The 22,566-nt window shown below is 39.0% G+C and overlaps 1 long non-coding RNA gene across 1 annotated transcript in view; it reads right to left on the bottom strand.

Moving 5' to 3' along the window:
• Positions 1 to 6,689: 6,689 nt before the first annotated feature.
• Positions 6,690 to 22,566, bottom strand: part of LOC111262512 (uncharacterized) — a 57,335-nt gene continuing 41,458 nt past the window's right edge. The window contains exons 2-4 of the long non-coding RNA XR_015311937.1: positions 8,432 to 8,524; positions 7,863 to 7,953; positions 6,690 to 7,279 (exon numbers count right to left, since the gene is read on the bottom strand). This is a non-coding gene — a long non-coding RNA (uncharacterized LOC111262512). The remainder of the gene's footprint in view (positions 7,280 to 7,862; positions 7,954 to 8,431; positions 8,525 to 22,566) is intronic.

The raw sequence follows: 22,566 nt of genomic DNA on the forward strand, positions 1-22,566 counted from the left end.
CTTTAAAGGGGTATGATTGAGCCAGTTTTGAGTCTCTACTTTTCTTTCTACTACTACTCTTTTACCCCGAACAACTTTAAGCAATAGATGGAATCGATTGGCCAAATAATGTTCTCTCTAGAGGGAAAAAGGTTGCTTTTTTGTACAAAGCGTAATGGTAACTCGGGTAATCATGAACCAACGGTAACAACTTCATTCTCATTTTTCATGTTTGAAAATCATGCCGCGCCAGCATTTTCAGGAACTAAGGCGGTCCTTAATATTGTCTGCGCTGGTCTCTTATCAGTATAAAGACTGCGTGTGGTAACCGTGAATGCATAACATAGGTAGATCAAAAAACTATTTCAACAGCGCACCGGGTTACATACATAACTTAAGGTAAGTATTCCATGATTGCGTATTAGACTGTGGTTGACTGTAGGAGAGCTGAAATACAAAAGTAATGAAGAGTAATACACACTATTGAGAGACTCCAGTTTCTGACAAAATACAGTGAGCTGGTATTTTGTGGAAATTCTTTGGCACTTTTTCTTACACAGAAGTCTTATATCATTTATTCTATTCAGCACTAGAAGATGTCGGCGTGGCATATTTTCCAACAAAATTCCCCGACAGTCTTGACGTATCGAGACTTCGCTTCTGTAACTAACGAGAGGTTCGCCGATCATTCTAGTGAGGAATATAGGCCCTCCTAAACTTTGCAACGGCGCAAGATTATCGTTCCGGATCTATACAATTAGCTTATTTTGAATAAAATTGTCAGCTATATATTTAAGGATTACATCGTTATGCTTCTGAGGATTACTCCCAGGCTTTTAGAAAGCGATGACATACCACTACGCCGACGTCAATTTACAGTACAATGACGCTTTGCTATGAGAATTCACAAAGCACAAGGACAAACAATGAAAGACACTCTCATTTTTCTCGGAAGACCCTTATATAATAACCGTGAACTATACGTTGTTCTCTGTTGCGTGGGGACTCCCAGGATGTCAGGGTCTTTCGTAAATTAATCAACGAAACTAAAAATATAGGTGTTTGTAGCTTTCAACGATAAAATAAGGTATAAACTTTAAGGAGACCTCATTTATTCATAAACCTAAAGACGCACAACTGTGTTAATTTGCATATGTACGATTCGGAACTGGAAACTCAAGGCACAATGTTCAATGACGTTACCTTTAGACCAGCAGAAAGAAAAATGGTCAAAAGGAAAATATCATAGAACTAAACTCAAAGCAAACGAACGGTTTTTTTTTTTTTAGAATTGTCAAAACTGAAAGATTAAACAAATTTCAAGTACCACAATGAAGAGGAATTCAAAATGAAATGAGGATTAATAGACTGTTATAAATATAATTATCCTTTTATCTCTACAAGGGTAAAGTAGAATAGATTTAAAGAGTATTAGGCGCGAGGTAAACTTTACGAGTCCGTATCTGTTCTACCTATATACTACTAAAAGTCATGAAGCTTGTTTGTCCGACCCAGGTCGACATCCTAACACGGTTGAGTTTTCCTTATTTTTGATGGATCGCTAACACTTCATATAGTGTAGAAAGGCGCTTAAAGCAGAGCCCCTATGCTTTTAGTTTTACGTCTGCTATCGTTGTTTGGAATTCCATCAGACAAAATAAAGCCGATTTTATGAACGTTTTTTGTTTTTTTTTTTATACGCCATACAGCGCGGTATTGATCTGAGCAAATTGATGAAAATGCGTTTCAAGCTGCCTTTGAGTGCTTTTTTGAGTGAACTTCTAATAAGCGTCACTTGGAGAACTTGTCTAAAATATTTTTCAAAACATTGTCATCTAGACATAACGAAAGCATTTTTGCTACGCAAAATACTACTTTTTTTATTCCGATGCTTTACACCAGTCGAAAGATCTCGACGAACCGAATAAACATGCGGTATATCTTCATATAGCTAATATCAATATTTCAGCCTTAAAAAGGTAAAAAATTGAATATAATAGCTTCTTCGTTTAGCTTCTACTGAAATTTTTTACGTGAAGTTTGTGTAGAAAGGCTATTTTTTGTTACTAATCATACGTTACTGGTGTGTATTGAAATGCAATACATGTTCACATACTATATCTTCAACTTTTAGCTTGAAATGTTTTTCTAAGAGTAAAAACATGACATGGTAGTCTTTGTTAAAGGATTTTTCCTAACACGACTCGATAGATCTAGACAAGCCAAATGAAAATGAATACTTAAACTTAATCTTATAGGGTGAAAATTGCGAAAACTCTATTGGTCGTACTGAGTTACATATAAAACAACTGGTGAAAATGCGATCTCAGTATTGTTCAAGCTGAAAATTTTTCAATATAATTTTTAGAAAAAATGACCAGATCTAAAACAAATATACGTAATATTTTTACAAAAAATAATTAAGCCCGTGATGTTTTAAAGGCAAACTCAACCTCAACTTGAATAATGTGCCTGTATATTAGTTATAAAAAAAAAACTGTGCAAATTTCGAGGTTTGATAACGTTGCAGAAACAGAATGAATAGGCTTGCGGACTCTATCAATCGTGAAGTTTGGCCAAAAGCCACTTTGATGCCCCTCAGATCTCGGCTGATGGTTGACCTGTTGACGTGCGTCCCAGGAACAATGTCAGTTAGTCAGCACTAAGAAAAACACCTAACACATTCTAAAAGTGTGCCAAAAGCCAACATATCACAAATGAGATAGATAACGAGTTGACTGAGCGTCCTATTAAATTTAGAATAGACTGATGGAACAACTGCAAAAGGCTAACGGGTTAGGTGAAACAAGGTAATTGCAATGGGATAATATCCTATTAGTTGCGTAGCTGGGTGTAATATCAGTGATTCATTTTAGTTAAATCAACGGCGGGGGCTTAGCCTCGTGCCTCTATTCGGGTCTGTTCTGTGACGAACACAACAGGAAGGTTTATGTCCAAAACAAAACTTCCGTCATTGAGACTCAATATAGCGGGCGGCTCAGAACTTAGTGTCGTATGGTTAAGAAACTCACGAGTGCGCGGATTTGTTCTCACTTTGTGGCTATTGCTGATCAGTCGTAAACGATGGAACTTTCTTCTTTTGTGCGATGACGGTAATGATTAGATTGCCCCCACTGGCATTGCCGGATATTTTACGGCTGTTGTCTCAAATCTTAACTGATCCTCATTCAATAATATTCTCGATGTAGGAGAAGTTCCAACACGGTACAGCCTTCGTTGTTCGTTCTTCTCTTTATAAAATAAGTAAGTAAATAATAAGTAATAAAAAAAAATAAGTAAGTAAATAATAAGTAATAATAAGGGTCGAAATTTTCAAAGCGGCTACGAGGGTTTTGTCCTATCTGTCCCATCTAGACCAATTAAATATACGCCAGTTAGCCCTAAAAAGTGAAATAATCTTTAATTTAAACATTCTTATTCTTCTATTTCTCAGCTTAAGAGTGTCTTTGTAAGATCTATGTATAAAGATATGGAGCTAGAAATGGACTTAAGTTATTCGTTTACAATTATAAAAACTACATTTTCTGTCCAGGTGTTTTGAAAACTGCCTCTCTTTGCAACTTTGCTAGAATTCAATTTAAACATTTTTAGCCACCTCTTTTAGCCAGCACGGCTTTCTGATATAATGCTCAACAGAGTTAAACTAGCGACTGATGTTTCAGGGTACAAGATTTTTATGGTAGATGGCAATGGGGCAGTAAGAATTTTTCCTAATGTGAACGTTTCTTCCTACTTAAATGTCTGCGAACGATAAAAGTATACTTGCTAACATAAATGAAAGCTCCACCGCATCGGATTCCAGAAGATCGTAACCTCTTTTAAAACCACAAATTGAATGTGAAATTAAATAGTCAGGCTGATCCTACACGTTTTTTACTCTTTGAGTTCTTTTCAAGTTAGTTATCAATATTTCAAAAATAAAGGCGGTATTATTTAGCGCATCTCAGTTCACAGTGTCAATGTTTGAGCCATTATTAGTTTCTAATTAAACTCGCGATACGACAGTTATGGGTTTGTGCTTCAGCTCATTTCTCGGGGACCTTTTTTATTGATAAGCATCTAACCTACTGTCTGCCAGTTATCAGTATATTATCTAGGCTAAAGCGCAATGATTTTTCCCTTCAGGGGCTTTCTTCTGCATGCGGATCTTACTTTTCCTAATACTATTAATAGAGGAGTACTTTTGTATAAGCGGGCGCTCTATATGCTAGAATCTACTGTTTATAGGTTAACCTTCATTAGGCTTTCTCAACGTAATCACGATCTCTTTAGTATCAACGAGATCTATTAACATTTAGTTATACTTTACGTTATAATATTTTGGGAAATTTTAAAAAAACTTGCTCTTCAAAGAATGTAAACGCTCTCTCTATTCTCCTAAGTTTAGAAGATAGTACTTTGCAAATCCCTGATCGAATACAGACACTAACTGTAAAAGAACGTGTCCGATTAATTTTTATTTGGAACTTCTTACCTTACGCTCCTAAAAAGGTCAATTCCTCTAGAAAATTTAAAAAGGATGCCATCAGTTGTCTCGTACTATTCAACATGTTGCCTTTCTGCCCATATTTAAATAGCCTAGTCTTCTTATTGTTAATGGAGAAGACCATCGCTTTAGAGTTGTCAAACTCTAATAACATTAACACAAAACGTCTCTATAATATAATAGATGAAGATATGCCAATCAATAAATTTTCTATCTGGTTGTATGTTTCTGCGTTATAACTGATTGTTGTAAGCCGTATAATATTACTCCTAGACATAGATGATGTAATCTTTTTTTGTACGTGCTACGCCCGCGTCCATCAATGAAGTATGTTTTGAATCATTGCAATGTGCCGCTCGCTATTCTTGGCTGGAGATCCGTGCTGAGACACGAACAAACACCAAAAAGGAGACTGCTTCACTACTATGTCACGTGCGATTGCGAGAAACTAAAGACTGACAGCGAATTGTCAATTTGCAGAGAAAAAGAAGTACGGTCAACTGCTCTATCCGTGCATAAGGAACTGTACACTGTTAATGTATACTAGCTAACGGGTCAAGTGGCTCTGATCAGTCGGAAACAAGTAATGGCGGCTTGTATCTTCTTGACCACACTCTACGGTGAAGACTCCTTCCTGCGCATGTAGGATCCAAACTTATTGCCTCTACGTTTGCGAAAACGATGAAAATCTCTGTTGACTGTTCTACCGGCCACTAGTGGGCGTTCCGCTCGGTGGGCAGTCCTCGTTAACTTTAAGCATTTATTTCATACGTTATTACAAAAATAGATCTAATTTTGATACTTTTTAATATAGTCATGTAATATATAATTCATTGCCATATGCATTCATATAGTTCGACAGAGATTTATCTACCACTGAAACACACTGGAAAACTCTACACAAAACATATTTTGAGTAGGGAAAACCGTCGTTTGGCGCACCGTACACCAGTTTTTCTTTCCCTGTTAACATTTTGTAGGATAAAATTGTTTTTGGAACAAAGCTCTTTGATTTGTTGCCCGTTTGTATTGTGTGCTAGTATGAAAAAAAGCAGTATAAAAACGTAAAAAAAGGTCTAGAACTTTTAAGGTACTGAACTGCCTCTCTGTTAGAATTGCCACGTTTCTTTTAAGATTTGTACACAGGACGACCACAGGGGACTGGCTTAGGCTAGCTTTTAAAAAGTGATGGTGGTCCATGCAACAGATAATGCCTATGAGAGGTAAAAAATCAAAATAATAATAATAATTGCATAACTTTGAGTTGCCAAGGCGTTATCGTAAATTCCGATAGTTTTGAACAGTAAATATACGTTTCGTACGATAACGAAACCTTTGCGAGCGCCTTCCATGTAGTAACACAACTTAAGCTATAAGTCCCAAGGCTAAAGCAAGAATTTGTTCGGACCAACCGTATTTCATAAGCGCGTTTGTATTTCACTTTTCCCTGTCTACGAAGTACCATTCCCTCTCGACAATTGGTCTCGTTGTTCTAAAATTTGTCACAGAAACAAATTCGGTTCATTTGACGTCACCGCTACGAAACATGTTTCCCATAATTGGTGCAAAAACAATGCAATTAAACCCTTCGCAAAACTGAACGAAAACCACGAATACGGTAAACACACAAAAAGGCAGCGCACCGGTAGCGGGTTCGGAGCGAAAAAAGTATTTCTAAAATTGACATCATATTTGCTTCTGTTGTTTGTAGCAGTCTGTTCTGTTCCCAAAAGGACATACGAAAAATGAATAATAAGGAACCCCATAAGTAGCCTTAAATTGCCGTTATTGTATGCATCTATTATGGCCACTTCCAATTGTTTTATTAATAAACATACATTCGTAAAGTGTTCAAATTGCCCATTATTAGCAGATAATACAATTGTAAGATTCGTCGTAATGTTAATCAAATTACCCCTGTCTAGATCCAAAAACACAAACCCAACTCAGACGCTGATTTTATCGAAAAAAAAAAATATAGCAGAACAATCTTGCTTATTTGTAAGTTAAAAACCGATAACAAAGGTAACTTTGCGGCTCCTAGGCTTCTCTGGAGTATGTTATCTGCAATCTATAAGAACTTGCATGACTGCAGCTACGAAATATCTTACTGTCCCGAAAGTAAATGCCTTGACGACATACCACCAGGATGCTTAACATCGATGCTCAAATCAAAACTCCGGCTTTTTTTTTTGACTGAGGTTTTATTGATCAGAATGTATTTATGACCTTGCCTGTCGCTTTTGGTGACTGCGAAAGTAACATATATGTTTCTTAAGAACTTTTTACCTCGAATTACAGTTACATAGTCTGCTTTTCGAGATGGCGGCAGGATCGCACTTTTACTTATGAGTGTAGAAATTGTTGAGACTGAGGATCAAAATTAAGATAAACTTCATTGCAGCCGACAGGCCGCATGACGGTCAGAATCACATGACCGTCTCATGCAACATATTTGACCGTGGTAATAACAATGACTACATAATTACTATTGAACGCTATGTTAATACATTTTAATTGTCCTAACCAGAATACCCTGTGGTTTTGGATGCAATCAATGAAGGATGCTTAAATCAGATAACTTTTGGAAAAAGGGTAGTTAATTGGAGAACTTATTATTTTGCAATTACTAATTTTATATTTGTGTCGCCGCCAACAACAACCGTAGACGTCAGCTATTTTGAAGAGCAATCCGATTATTGCGTGACAGCTCCGATACACTCAGTTGACCCGCGCATTTTTCAACCTGAATGTATACATCTTAACAAACGGCACCTCGAAAGGTTCGTGAACCTACAAGGACAACAGCCACGTTCAAATTAAGTTGTCAAAGCAGCAATACCGGCATCGTGTAAGAAGTCTTCGAAATAATCTAGAAGTTGAACTAAAATATTAAAAGCTATCAGTTTTGGGCAACCACCGATAGACACCAGCGGTTACCAGCCTACACTTCCTGGATCCTCGGCACGCAATTTGCTATACATCTGACTTGAGGCCATATTTTAAGGAGCTCACTTTTCAGTGGTAATTCAGCATATTGAATTTGAAACACTTTCCGAAAAACGGTATCGTTCACTAACAAAGCTGACGAAGTACATTAAGACAGGAGCGCGCATTGTGGACACCGCCTATATTGAATATAATCATCGTGTAGTTCTACCTATTAACTGCAGGATAACGGTAATATTTCAGCCGGGTCATACTAAAACGGATCGAACTGCACAAATCTGCTATCGTTGTAAGGCTTTCGACCACGCCGAGGAGAGATACATCACTGTATACTTTAACTTTCCGACAGACCAGCACTGGAAGGATTGCAATATTCGTAACTATGCATTGCTTGTAAGTCCTCCAAGGGAACAACAACGGCAAGTACCATTACGACACAAACACACGACCGAGCTGGCTCAGACGTTCATTAATAACAGCGTGCAATGGCTATTTGCAATAACGGATGAAGATCGCTCCTGCAAAGACGAGAACCAAAAAGGATTATAGCCGGTATACTGGATGATTCCTCAAGTTCTCTTTATAAATTATTATCAAAAAGATGTTATTTTACTTCAACATGTGAAACTCATACTTTCGGAACGTGGTGTCAAATTTTTCGAGACAAAATTACTCTTCCTTGTTTTATCAATATCAATCTTCAATTATTTACACAATTTGTTTTGATTTTAGCGCTATTGCCAACGTTATTAAGGTCCATAAAGTACATGGCGCTGATACTTGTGCATTTAATAATTTTATTTAAAGTGACAAACTTAGTGATTTACACGGTTTCGAACAAACATCTGTGAAACGGCTCTTCAATTTAGCCACACGAAATGGCGGCTACTGGTATTGCAACTCATTGAAATCTAAACGTTTCAGTGAACAAGAAATTAAATATTATTTAGCATCAGAAGAGCGGAAAAATAGGGCAGGGAGATGCAACATACAAACCATTGCTGGCGTGTTTGTGGTGTTCCTAGGCGGCTCATACTCTTCCGTTATAGGGTCGCCATTACATGAAACCTCTATCATTTGGCCCATGACCTGTCAATTTATCACATATTTTTGACAAAAAAGAAATATAACCTTTTCTTACCGGTACTTGTCAAATGTATGTTCAATAGTCGTTATTGACTTTGTTATTTTTGGATATCTTCACCCAATATATGTATAGAACATCCAGTATGTGTTCATTAAGTAAATTTATTGAGCAAGAAACGAACGGAAAGAATTAGCGGCGCAAGGCTCGGGCTAATTTCTGATGAAGTCCACAATCTTTTTGGTGAGTTGTAATTCATACGCAAAAATATCGGTCACTAATGGATAACCGTTCCTAATTTGTTCACTAGTCAGCAGAATTACTTCTTTTTTTTATAAGTTATTTGTATGTTTACAAACATTGCTTCAGTGGTAAACAAGCAATGATAGTAAAACTTATAGGGCAGTCAAACTCCGGGAGTCACGTATCTCCTAACACATAAATGGATACAAGTGGTTTAGTCTGTTACACCGAAAACGATTGTGGTCTTTCGTAATAAAAGATAAGAGACTACAGCGCGAACGCCGTTAATAACGTCGCAAAAATTATCACAAATCGCATGTGCCATGACTGATCGGAGAGCTCTGTCCTCATGCCTAGAGGTAACACTTTTTTTTAGGCTGTCTGTTTTATAACTGCCGAGAGCTTAAATGCATGTCTCATGGACAGTCTGCATAATTTTTTTTTAAACTTCTCCTTTAGTCATAGTGCCCTGATAACGGCTGTTTTTTCTTAATGATCGATGTGTCTACCGCCCTGCTTTCCACCAACCTGACGAGTCTACCGAAGTACCTACCGAAGTAGTAACCTATATACTTTGAGTACTGGAAGAATAGCACGTAATAATAACCCTTTAGTAGATAGCCGACACAGCTTACGTACTCGCCGTGGCTCTGCCAGTCAATGAACAATAAAAGAAAATCAGACTTACGGCATGAAAAGCTTCATTAACCACTCAATCGTCTCATGAGAGCCTTGTTTCTAGCAGGAACATAGGGTGTATGCAGTTCTTTTTACAAGATTACGGTGAGCATTGGCAAAACGTCTAAGAGCATTACCGGGTCGTACTGATAATAATGGAAATATCTGAGTAACCCGGGATTATTTGGCGAGGGTATGCCTCGTGTTTAGAGTATTTTTGGGCGGCGTTCAATAGTCTGACTTAAAATTATGACTTATTTAATGACTGGACATTAATCATCCGATGTCATGTAGATAAACAGAGGATTGTAGAGAATACAAAGAGATTGATACTAAAAAAAGTTCGCTTCGTATTTCTGAGGCCTATGATACCTCATACAACACCAACGTTCTGTATAAGCTGAAACATATATATGCATAAATACACGTCTACGGCTATAAAAGCGTAAAGCAAATGGCTATGAAGTCCTTGTTCTTGCTTGTAAAACTAAAGCCGATCCACTCTATTATTATACGATACCGCTACGCTAGTAAGCCGTCGAATGTCTTGGTGATCAGGCCGCCTCGTCGAAATTAATGTTATACCAAGCTTGACAGAAAACATGGGTCAAACAATTTGAGCCGTTAGATGACCGGTCGACCAAGTGATATCAAAAGCACAATACCACCAGCAAAAGACGCCCAACTGTGGTTAGAGATGTGTGACGACTACATGGGAAGTTCTCCTTTGGACTTGGCGCCTTTGGAAAGAACTACTCTACGATTGTTCTTTCCAAAGGAAGCCAAATCGCTCGAGTAGTTCATCTTCCGTTACAGGGGCAATGGGCTATTTTTCGAGCGATGTGTGTCCTAAGCGAGTACCTCTAGCCAAACTGGGGGTTAACGTCCATGAAACCGCGGAATCAGCTACTTTCGCAAACTGGATCGCGGCGGCTGTCCCACGTCAAATTAATTCAAGTCGTTTAAAATCATACGCCGGAAAAACCTAATCCTCGCTTCCGGTCCTGTACCCAGTCAAGAGGAAAGGAAACATATGTTGCTATTCCGAGGTAAATGCGCAGCCCCCCCTTCGGAGCTGTTGTCGAAAAGGGCAAATCATAGTAGCAAGTCTCAGTTGGGTTGGGACTGAAGATTGAAGGTTGTGATGTGGATTCGTTAGGCCGAGTTCTGTACATATGCAGTATACCAATCAGGAGGCACTAACTGGCCAGTCCTCAGAGGGCAACGATAAGGGGTGTTGCGACAAGGATGGACGGCCTCAACAGAGGCACACTATACTAAAGAGGATCACGACCAGTTCAGTCAGAATCAGCTGGTATTCTCGATCTGCGATCAAGGCTTTACAGACTTTAACAAAACTGTACGGCGGCTAATGACGTGCTATTGAATGGGGGATATAAACTAAGCGCGTGGGCGCGTATCCGATTGCGATAGATGCCGGTTTGCGGGTAAAAGACAGAATCTGCCGGAGAATAAAATAGGATTGACTTCATGAGGCAGACTGCGCTGCTGCGATTACAACGATGATTCAGAGTGGCGGAGGTTTGATTGTGTGGCCTGTTGTCACATACCCGTGCTGCGGGGCTCAGCCAATAACGTCGGATGTTGAAGGTGGTGCAATTTCGGTAATCACTTGTGAAGCGGAGTTCCATTTGGTACATGCATAAAGAGACCCCAAAAGAATCCAAAAAGCACGACTTGAAGTTAAACCCGTTGGGCGCTAGACGATGCCGGCCGAAAGATGAGGATATTTCGCCAGGTATGCGTAAACGTGAAATAATATATATATATATATATATATATATATATATATATATGACACGAGGTGCCTATGAGGGACTCAGTTCTGTTAGCTAACGACAAAAGTAAGCCACTCCGCTTTAATATACGTACCTATATTTATACTTTTGAAATTTATACTGGATTACAAATCGTCAACAAACAACGGAAAAATGTTATTGTTTAGAGATGCTTTTTAAGGCTGCTACACTTACTTGTGTGAGCTATAAAAATAAGTAGAGTGTGCCATTTGGGTCAGGCATCTACTATTTAGGCCATTTGAAGAATTGGTTTATTGAAGCCAGGCACAGAGTGCCCCCTGCATCTGCAGAACCCAGTTGCGTCGAAAGCTGAGGTCTCTCACAGCGTAGCCAGCCGGAAGTGGAAGTGGAAACATCTAAAATTTAAATTTCTTAACGTTGCCCTAATTTGTTTTCCATCCAATAAACCCGCAATTTCCATGTCAATGCTTTAAATAGCACTATGGTTCGAACCACCCTATTTATGATTCATATTTCTCTAAGAAACCGAATATAGTGGAACAAGTAATCTTAAAATCCGTTACAATTTATGTTGATCGTGCAAAAAAATATCGTACTTAACTAAACCGCAATAAGATTATAATTTTTAGCGACGCTAAAACCTAAATACTTTTTCTTGAAATTTATAAGTTCGGAATATTGCAAATAAGTTCTTTGGGGTCCACTCCCCTTCTAATCTTTGTTAATAACATTTTTGTGCCACAATATGTTCAAACCTTTTCTACATATACACCGGTAACGTGTTTTATAACAGCTTGTTAAGTTGGCGAGAAAATGATTTCGTTAACTTTAAACTTGAGGCTTACACGTCTTACTTTTTCGTTTTATTTGGAACCTGACACCCTGCTTTTTGTAGACCGTCTTCCGTTTAGTGTAAGGAGATAAATCATAGTAGCTTTCTATACGATAAAATCGTGTGATTAAGGACTTGCGTATTTAGCACTGCCCTCTTCATTACTTCCTTCTACCGAAAACTACTAGCTAAGAAAGCGACCCTTATTAAAGGGAGGAACAGGGAAATAAAGAAAAAAAAAAACCAAAGAAACTTGTTGGAATACTCTTACACATATTCCGTTATAGCAGCGAAAAGTGCCCCTGTTGCCAGGCTGAAACAACGAGATATCTCTTGTTCAGACAAATATATATAGCAGTAATTTTATTGGACGCTAAAGCGTAATAGTAGCGCTCAGGCAGAGTAACAAACAGTAACAAAATAAATCGTGAAGCTTTTTGGCAAGCCATGCGGACTGTTTTAAATCAGGTACTGCAGCAGATAAACACCATCTTACAAGCTATATTAAGGCAGCAATAGCAACAATTATATTAGAGTAATTAGCCAAAAGTCTAAAACCTAGTTAGATCAAATGGTAGCATCAATACAACGGGTATTTAGAAATGACAAGACGCCTTCGTCGCCAGTCCTTTTGCCTTCTCTTTATACATTCACATTTAATGTATGGTGCAAATTTAGCCCACAAATAAAATCAGAGTTAGTGGTCTCCATACCGCTTCTCAAAAATTCATTTTTCATATTCTTCGGTAGAAAATTAGAGTCAGATTACCAATAAGCGGCCAAAGCACTACAAGTTGACCTTAAACATCAAGTTTTTTTTACCTTCAATGTCTATGTGACGAAGAGTAAAATATGACATTTGGGTAATTATACCGGACTAGCGAAAAGGGATGACTAAGATGAAAGATATAATATACGACTGAAATATGTAATATGATTAAACCGCAACGCGCTGAGTTACAAGTGTTTGCGCTGAAACGACTTGGAAAATCGTCATATGGCTATAAAAGCCCTACGATCTATTATAAAGTTCCTTAAAAAAAATTTCATAAGGCGTCAGAAATTCCATATCGGGATGCGATGCCAATCTTGTCACGGAAAACAATGCTAAGAAAATGCTATAAGTTTTTTTTTCTAGAAACACTCGTATTGAGAAAACAGCAGAACAAACGGTCATTTCCAGATCTAAATAGTCGATTTTCGAGCCCTTAAGATCAACGTGAAAAGCCTTCGAAGATGCAACGGGCATCATTACAAGCATACGAATGTCATTAAAGCAACCGCTATAAATAAACTTGACAGTCAAAAAACCTATTTACGACTTTAAAAATTAAAAAAAAACACTTGAAAAATATATGTCAATACGAGATCGGGTCTAACTAATTTAATTGAATAAACATGAAGGCTCCTAATTCCCCAAAATTAAGGAGCGTAATTGATATGCAGTAAATAGAAGAACTCTGAGATATCGAACAAGTTTTAGTTGTAAATCTGAATTAAAAGAAGTATGATATAAACGCAATAATTACGTAGCTAAATAACCAGTAAAATTTTCCAGGATGAATTTTATATTAAGAGCTAATAACATCTGGACTTAAATACATCAAGTAATTTATTTTTCACGATAGGACACAGAAGGTTTCATAGAAGATTTTATTGAAAACCTACCGCGTGATCTCCTATAGATTTTTAAAATTAGTAAGTGTTGCAGGGCCAGGTTAGGTATTTTTTGGCATGGTTTCACATTGTAGTTTTTTTATTCTGGACATGCATAAATTACGAAAACTTTTTAACGACTTGCTAAAAGAAATAAATGTTAAATCAAGTCTGGACTACTCAGTGCGCATCAAACGAACAAGTTACTTAGTTTTGCTAAAAGATAATACTCGTAGATCGAAGGTTACGAGTTAACAGTTTGTATTGGAAGATAATTTTGGCGTACCTGAAAAGACGACGTTTTCTAGTATATAGTGTGCACGGTCTTAAACTACCTAAGCATTGGAAAATCAGGACATTTTGTGTATTATAACTGCCGGAGTCTCAGAAAAGTCCTTCCTGCGATTGTTGCTATGGGATGTGACGAACAATAGGGTTTTGCGACCACCAAATCTTCCATTCCGTACGCGGATGACCTTACCATAATGATAAGGGCTTGCACAATGAAAAACTAGACAGACGCATAAACCAAACGCTCGCTGAAATAGGCACCCGGATGAGAAACTAGGGTTTGAGATCAGCGCCAACAAAATCAGACCGACGCAGTAAGAAAGGTCCCGATAGAATAATTGAAGTTAAGACGAAAGAATGAAGGCTATCTACAGTTCTAATTATTTAGGGATCCAGACGGATTAGGTCGAATACAACACATATAACGAACGTGGTACCCAAATTTATGAAAGTATTAGTGGACCTAAAAAAAAATAATGCCACAAGTCCGTGGTCCCAGCAAAGGCTGGTGATGACATTGGCGCAGTCAGTTGTCCTGTTTAGAGGTCCAGTCTGAATAAGGCTCAGCTTAATTCAAGAGCTCAGGAAAAAAATTCTTCAAAACACCTAAGGTGCTTTGGCCCTGAAGATATCTTGTATCAGATAGAAAGAAGGCAGACAGTCCTGGTGCTGACAGGGGCTATCTCGTGGAATGTGAAAGCTAAATAACGACAGAAAATTTGGACGGACCTAACAGTGGATACATTGTCAAACTCGCTAAAACGAATGGTCTATTATTTGTTTTTACGCCACGGAACAGTTGTGAGGTGCATCATCTTCAGGTCTAGGTACTGGTTAGAGAGGCCGGTAGACAAGTCAGAGGAAGTACTTCCTCCCGCAAGTGCTCATAGGCCATAGGCATTTCCAATATTAACTGCACTGAATAGGGAAGCTCCCTTTGGACACGTACCTGTTATGTACAGATGGAATAGAAAACGGTGTATTTCGTAGGTGCTGGAACGCACGGGAACAACCCTTTCTTATGCAGAGGTAGAAACGGCCCTGGCAGGGAGGCTACATATGCATATCTTGAAAGTGGTGGCGTGTCGGAGACAGCACGGTCATGAAAAATCTTAGAGAAAAGCACAAACCACTGTAAGTTAGACTGAATAGGCTCCCAGAGGAGAGATTTGACGCTAACCAGCCGGATTCGCAGGCAAGGAAAAGGAGCTCCAACCATTTTCTTCAGGAACTTAACCCTTCTGATGAGGTGAAAAACTTAATTGAAGTGACCCCCCGTCCGTTGATCAGGTAGAGCATGCGATTCCCTCCTATTAATTTATAGTACTTTAGAACGGAGATCTGAATTGGTTCAGAATCAAGTATGAAAGGAGAACTGAGAATTAGTCGGTAGTGGCTTCGGCAAAACCAAGACCAACGCTAGTCGCCAAATAGACAAACAATGACTTATAGAATCAAAGTTAAAAAAGAACTCCGAGAGCTGCCTCGTTCAAAGCTAAGCTGAATAATGAAATAACTGCAGTGATCGCTAGGAAGTCTTCAATGCGCACCTACATGCGCGTAGCCCTGGGAAAAAAGCAACACGAGACAAAAGAACCACACAGGTCATGTGTAACTTAGAAAAAAAAAAGAAGGCATTACTGGAACTGTTCTTGGTACAATATTCCTCAGCAATGGCCGTGACAAAGCTATCGATTGAAAAGTTTCAATTCTATACAAAAGCAAAATTGTATAGATAATTCACGATGGCAGGAACCATCTCTCTTTAGAACAACGATCAGTCACTAGAACCTTGATGATACACTTGGTTGCGGCATAAGAATTCCCACTGGCCTTCTCGATACACACGATTATTAAGCACGATGAAGACTAGGGTGAAAGGTGGGTAGACACTTGAAGCAACCCTTAATACAATTAGAGATTGCGTGAAACCATAAGAAGCGAACATTAAATTAGAACCCGACGCTAAAGCCAAAAACAACATTGTGATTAAAATAGCCAGAACAACATCCTAAAGGGGGCATCCTTTGCAGACACAGAGGTCTATGTTTGAGATGCAGTGAGCCTCACTACTACAATAACGTTGGAGATGTTAATTCATTTAAAAATAATCATATCAAAAAAATAATTCAGGCTGACGCCGAGAACGCAAATATTATTACAGAAGATCTACCCATTGGTAGAAATGGAATATTGCGTTATTTTGCCATCACCACTTGCAGCAAAATAGCAATACTGCTAGCTCAAAAAAATATCTTAACCAGCGGGCTGTTTTGCGAGTTTAAGGGAACGGGTATTATTCCCCATATGTCTCAATTGTCAGAGACGTTGTACGATACTGCAAACAAAAGTAGATGAAGTGAACGTTCCTATAAATATGGGAAAATCACGCTCGTGGCGAAAGCTTCATGTTCGGTTTCCCCGCATTTAGAACAACGCTTAATACTGCTATATATGTGGTCAGGATGAGTACACAGTCACTTTCACGTTACACGGCAGGTGTAGGGAGCTCGCCAAGAGAAGAAAGAAGACGATGTAGGAGAAAGCAGCAGGAATCGAACTCAAATTGAAGGTAATTGACGATGACGCGAGAACGAAGCAATCACACAAAGAGGAGAATAACAACCGAACAGCAGTCAACCCTAGGAGCAGCAGTCTCGACAACTAAAAATTACCGTTCTTTTGGAGTAATTTGGGGCAACTTCAATCGTAGCAGACTTGCGCACGCGATGGTGGAAGAGGTCGCTGACAGGGGAAAGGCTAAACTCAGACTTATTAGTGGGTCAAACTACACGATATTAGACAGAAAACCAGAGAGGGTTGTTGAATATAAGAAGAGCGCATATACTACTGTATCGCTCATACCCAGTACACAACCCAAGACGCGGATATGTTTAGCATGGCCAGTGATATATATTCCTGTCAAATGAGCCTAAGTTTTGACAAACTTTCTGCTCGAGCAGAGAGTCTGTCTTACTTGATTCCAGTAAACGCAGATTTGGTTGATATCACCACAGATCAATAAGAACTTACATATGAGAAAAATTTCAGTGAACACTTCTACATAGAACACTTCATTGACAAGGAAGAACGGCAGGCTATCAATCTGAATAATACACTTAGGTTTAAGAGCACAGGAGCTCTCAAAAAGGCGTTATAAAAGGTAATGGCAGAGCAAACTCCAATTGTCGATAAGAAAACACTTTATAAAGCACTCTGCAGGTCTTACTTGTTGGCCGGCGTCCCGACTGCACGCCCTAAACGAGTCAAATCTGTAACGCCAAAGGGGTATAACTCTAAGATACCGCAGATGAGTAAAAACTGCATAGAAGCTCACAGAGCTGCCGAAGGGAGCAAAGCGGCCCACGAACGATACCCGGATTGGTAGGCACCTACTAACGATGTCAATTTATGCTTAGACGCTCTATCGCACGCAGCAAACAGAGCCATGTTAAGTTGTCAGAGGTGAACCAAAAGCAACTCCCAAGGCCGACATTCCAACATACGAAAAAATCCTCGTACTAAACAAACATATTTACTAACACGAGGACCTTTAGCGGTAGGCCTATGAACTAATAGGCCCCCGTTCGGTTCCATTTACTAGGAACGAAGTAGTAAACGTAGCTAACAGTGTAAAGAAAAAGAAATTTCCTCGATCCACCAGAATTTCTCTAAAAGCAGTATGAATTCTGTGTAAGGAATGTCCCAAAAATAATTGTAAAGGTACCTTGGCAGAAGGTACTCTGTAGTAATACCAGGTAGAATGAGTAAAAAAAGGAGTATATGGTACTAATGCCAGGCGAATCTACCCAAATAATAGTATTAGAGAGGGACTTGAAGGCATAATAGAGGATTGCTTGCGAAGTTATGCTTAATATTGCTCTTAAATGTTCAGTAATGAATTAAGCGAAGCTACCTTTCTGGACGAAGAAAGGGGAAGCAAATTAACTGCAGGCTAAATGGCCAATATATGCATGTGGTAAAGAGAGCAAGATATTTGGGACTACTTCGACAAATTACGACAGATCGTACGTAAAGACGGCCTCGCTAAAGCTAACTAATGAATTTAATAACCGAAATCCTTTCTAACGTTTATGGGCTAGCGGGCACCGGCAGCCGCAGACTCCTTATATTTATTGCAAAATCGATTGCCCCTTTTGGAGCGTCAATGGTGATGAAGCAGGTGATTAATACAAGAGCGACTAAAAAATATAGAATAATCAGTACAGCGGTTGTTAGTCGAAACCCCCTGAAATTAATAGAAAGAAGATGGCTATGAGGCAGGCATAGCTGGCAGGATGCAGGAGGTAAGACAGACTGAAAGAGAGATTATGCGAATAGAATATCAAAATGAATGATTGCAATTCCGAAAGGCAACTTATGCTCGCATGTCATGCATTTCATACCAGACAAAGAAGTGGCTACACCTGCCGGGGAAAAAAAATTGACCACTCTTTTCCCAGATGATAATGGAGTATAAAAAATGTTAAAGTTACTTATTCAAAATAAGTAGTTCCCATTGGATTCCAGCGTCTCCTGCAACTTGGGAATAGACGACGGTGCAGTCTACATCTTAATGACATATCCTGCCCATGAAAAATTAGAAGCACATCAAGAAGACAGGTTACAGTGAGAAAGAGCTTGCAACTACGCCTCTCGGCGCGCGGTTACGAACTATTTTCGCTTGAAATACCTAGATGTGGTTGGCATAATTTGTTTACCTTATATGCAGGACCATCGAAGACTGAGCCTGAATAAGAGAGTAAATTTTAAGGCAGAAATAGTTTTAGTGGGTGCAAAACCCACAGTACCAATTTTGTCTGCTTCATTTAGGCCGACAACCTCTACAAAAGGAGTGCGAGTCGCTTGCATCCAATCATCACACCATAGGTGCTCCGTTTCAATATTCTAGAAATACCTTAGAGAGAGAAATAATTAGCCCACTCTAATTTACATTACACATATCAAAAACATGTTAAAAATATCAAAAAAGGTGTAGCAAAGAAATTTATAAAGCGGGCTTAAGAAGTGGGTTTAAATCTAAAAGACCGTGAAGCCACATACACATCTACCTTTCCGGCCCATTTGACGGAATCAACTAGTTAGCCGCAGATGTATTCTATAGATGGCATGAGGTGAAGGACAATAACATCAGCATTAACTATACGACAACTGACAATTATAATGTGACCGCAAAAATATTTATTTCCAGTTTGCATCGAGCATGTTCAAAACATTTTTTTTCAGAGGGAGGATTTGTAGTTTACGGTCGTTCTCGTTCCATCCTCAAGGTAACTAACAGTTTGAAATGCCCAGCGAAATGAGCGGAATGAGTGCTTAAAGTGCTTTAAATGCTTAACAATGAAACGAGCCAAGGCAAAATACCCCGTTAACGATTCAGACCCTTCTAGTGATGTACAAAATAACACTCTATGCAGCCTTTAATTTCAAATTTCTAGAAAAGTATGCGTTCATATAAAAAATTAGATTGAATCTCGCTCGTCGAAATAGCCGTAACAAAATAAGTTGAGTGACTACAGTGATTGGGGTCCATCTGTTCTCAAAACATCGACAAAGATTATGGATAAGATCACAAAATCAATGCCAGACTTGAGAAAAGAATTAAGAAGAAGGCCGCTTCCTTTGAAGTCCAGTATTGCTTCCCCTGGAGCTATAAAGAGGATTCTGAATCACGCGCATTACGAACACCTCAGTACATTGAACACCAGATAATTTATTCTTCACCTTCTTCTGGAAATTAAGGACATATCGCACCTTTGCAGGTTACCCTTACCTTCAGAAAATCATTTCATCACATCTAAAACACTAAACACTGGAGGTAACGGGAAAGAAAATGACAGTCATAAGCGGGCTCAATACCTGGGCCGGTCCTGTGGAACCTGGCGTACGACGTCGTTTTTAACCTCCCAGATCAACCAGGAAAGGTTTAAAAAAATCGCATCAACAGATGATTTGGCTTTAAAAGTAGCCGCATGGGAATATGTACGGCAAGAAATGAAACGGCATTGGCTAACGGGACAAAAGTGAGGCTATACACCTTATAAAGGAAAAGCAGCGTTACAACGGTATAAATCTCCAACTGAGAGGCAGATGTATCGAGGTCAGGTGAAAACTTAAGTATCCAAGAATGCATTTTGATAGTGGACTAACAGCTACTTCTCATTTGGAATGCGCGTTGGGCAAGGCCAAATAAATGACTCCTCATTCAGCGCGCTTATTGTTTAGAGTCAGAGAAGCCTCAGAGGAGACCAAATCCTTTTGGCCTCGGCTAAGAAGTCGATTAAGGTACCTATTTTCTCTACGTCACTAAAGGCAGCGCTGATTAGTAAAAGAAACCAAGTACTTTAAAGCCAACCCTGGAGGATGATAATGATCAAAATCGCTAGGACGTATAAGTCGGTATCTACGAATACCATTTTAATGTTGATTGAAATAATCTTGCGAGAGTGATCAGACGAGCGAGCAGCGAAAAGTCTAGATGACGTAATGAATTTGACAATAATCAAGTTAAATACAGATGGCAAATACATTTGACAACCATTTATCAATTCGTTGATTCGACAACTATTGCCCCCCAGCAACTTCAGCTGTAAAGAAAGCCATATCTCTGGGGGGTTGGCTCCCTCCCTTGGTGCCATCGCTTAGTGATCTACGGTTGATTAAAACTTTTTGATGTTCTACGATAGATTTGCGTATTGCGGCCTGGTCAGCTTTACTTAGTGTTCATATTCAAAAGAATAACAGAAGTCCCTTAAAGCTATGGCTTGCTACTGGACATTGCGGGAAATAACGGTTTTAGCAAGCAGGGTTCGCCCGCAAGTAACTTTCTGACCCTACAGATTCTCATCAGCAGGTATGGGTCCAAATTAGTCTCGAGGATGGCACGTAGGAAGCCTTATTTTACAACAGGCTCAAATCCACACTGCTCAACGTAATTAATTGTGAAAGTGAGTGTGACAACAAGCATTCGATCGTTGCACGTGATGTTGTTAAGGAGGCACGTACGTTTTTCAGCTATCGGTAAAGCACAAGAAAATCTCTTTGGACCCCTCCTCTTTTGTTTTAGCGTCAAAACATTAATGCAGTCTCTGGAGGTTCTCTTTTCTTATTCTGTGGTATATGGTCAACGGCACATTAAATGGAAATTCTGGCTTGATGCTGTGAAGTATCTCTGAGATTATAATCGATGCGGGCGAGGTATGAACCCAATGTAACTTCGCAAATTGTGAAGTTATTATCTGTCAATTTTCCTTCCAATAAAACTAATTTGTTTCGGATTACCCACCACCGAAACGCTAGTCTTATTAGAGGGAGTAATATTAACTTTGTCAGAGCCCTCAAATGTGGTCAGACTAATCGCTTCAGAGGACCATCCGGTTCTCGTAAAAATGACATGCGTAAACAGCACGGCGTTACCTCCATCCCCTGTCGCAAAAAAAGTGGATTAATTTACGATGCTACGGTAGCCGCCGTATTAGCTTTTTTTCATAGTAATACAAGCTGAAGGCAGCATTCGAACACAACAAAGCAACCTGCGATGCTATTCCGCTTTGCGGGGCTTTCTCAACTCGCATTCAAGACTTTATATGGACCAAGTCCAAAAAGCACAAATCGCTTGCAATAGGCTTGAAAAATACCATGGGGATTTGAAGGCTGGGTCCTCAATGTTGCAACAGCTGTCGGTTGATGCCCAGTAAAATAACATGTCATAAACACGATGCTCGTGTAGAATATAACAGTTTGTTTGTTTTTGAAACGCTTATACAAAGAAAACATTTCCATGAAAATTCAAAGAAGCTTTTAAAAGAAGCATATTATTTTGAATCGTTTTCTTGGCACTCATGTAAAACAAAGTACTCTTACATAACAGTACAATGTCCAACATCGTTATAGGTAGTATCCAGCAGTATTGACTAGGAAGGGCCTTGTGCGATTAAGTAAGGGGACTGAGGTTTTTATTCGAGGGCCATAAAGTATACTAAATGTATTGACCAATACCTGACATGGTATTATGGCTTTAAAGTATGTTTGTCACCTAGTTTGAATACATACAACCAATAATTACTATGTTAAATTTTGTAAAAATCAAGAAGTGCCTTAACTCAATTCTATACTTAGGGGACCTGAAGCAGCCTATCGACAGCATATATGTTCAATACAAATTAAAACCAAGCAAGCAATTTGCTTTTACATTTTTCCCTAGTTTCTATTGATGGACAATATACGTTGGGTCACGAAATTTATTGGAAGGATGGAATAGGTTACGCTAGGGAAAGAAATAGGGCTCGTATCACTTATATAACGAACTTTTCTGTTGTCATTGGCAGTATCGGATAGTAGCCAAAAGGCTGTGCCAAATCGGGTGCTTATTGGACTAAATATGTAATCTACGTGATGCAGCAATAAGAGAAAACACCGTATTGTTCAGGTGGCGTACACAACAACCTTTTAGCCTAGCTGCCTAGTTACATGTCGTCCTTAAAATCGCAAACCATAAGAGGCAAATGGAGCCCTGCATTCGGCTAACCTCTTTTTTGTCCCTTTC

The sequence above is a fragment of the Varroa jacobsoni genome, unplaced genomic scaffold, assembly GCF_002532875.2.
Source record: "Varroa jacobsoni isolate VJ856 unplaced genomic scaffold, vjacob_1.0 scaffold_670, whole genome shotgun sequence".
Taxonomy (NCBI): Eukaryota; Metazoa; Arthropoda; class Arachnida; order Mesostigmata; family Varroidae; genus Varroa; species Varroa jacobsoni.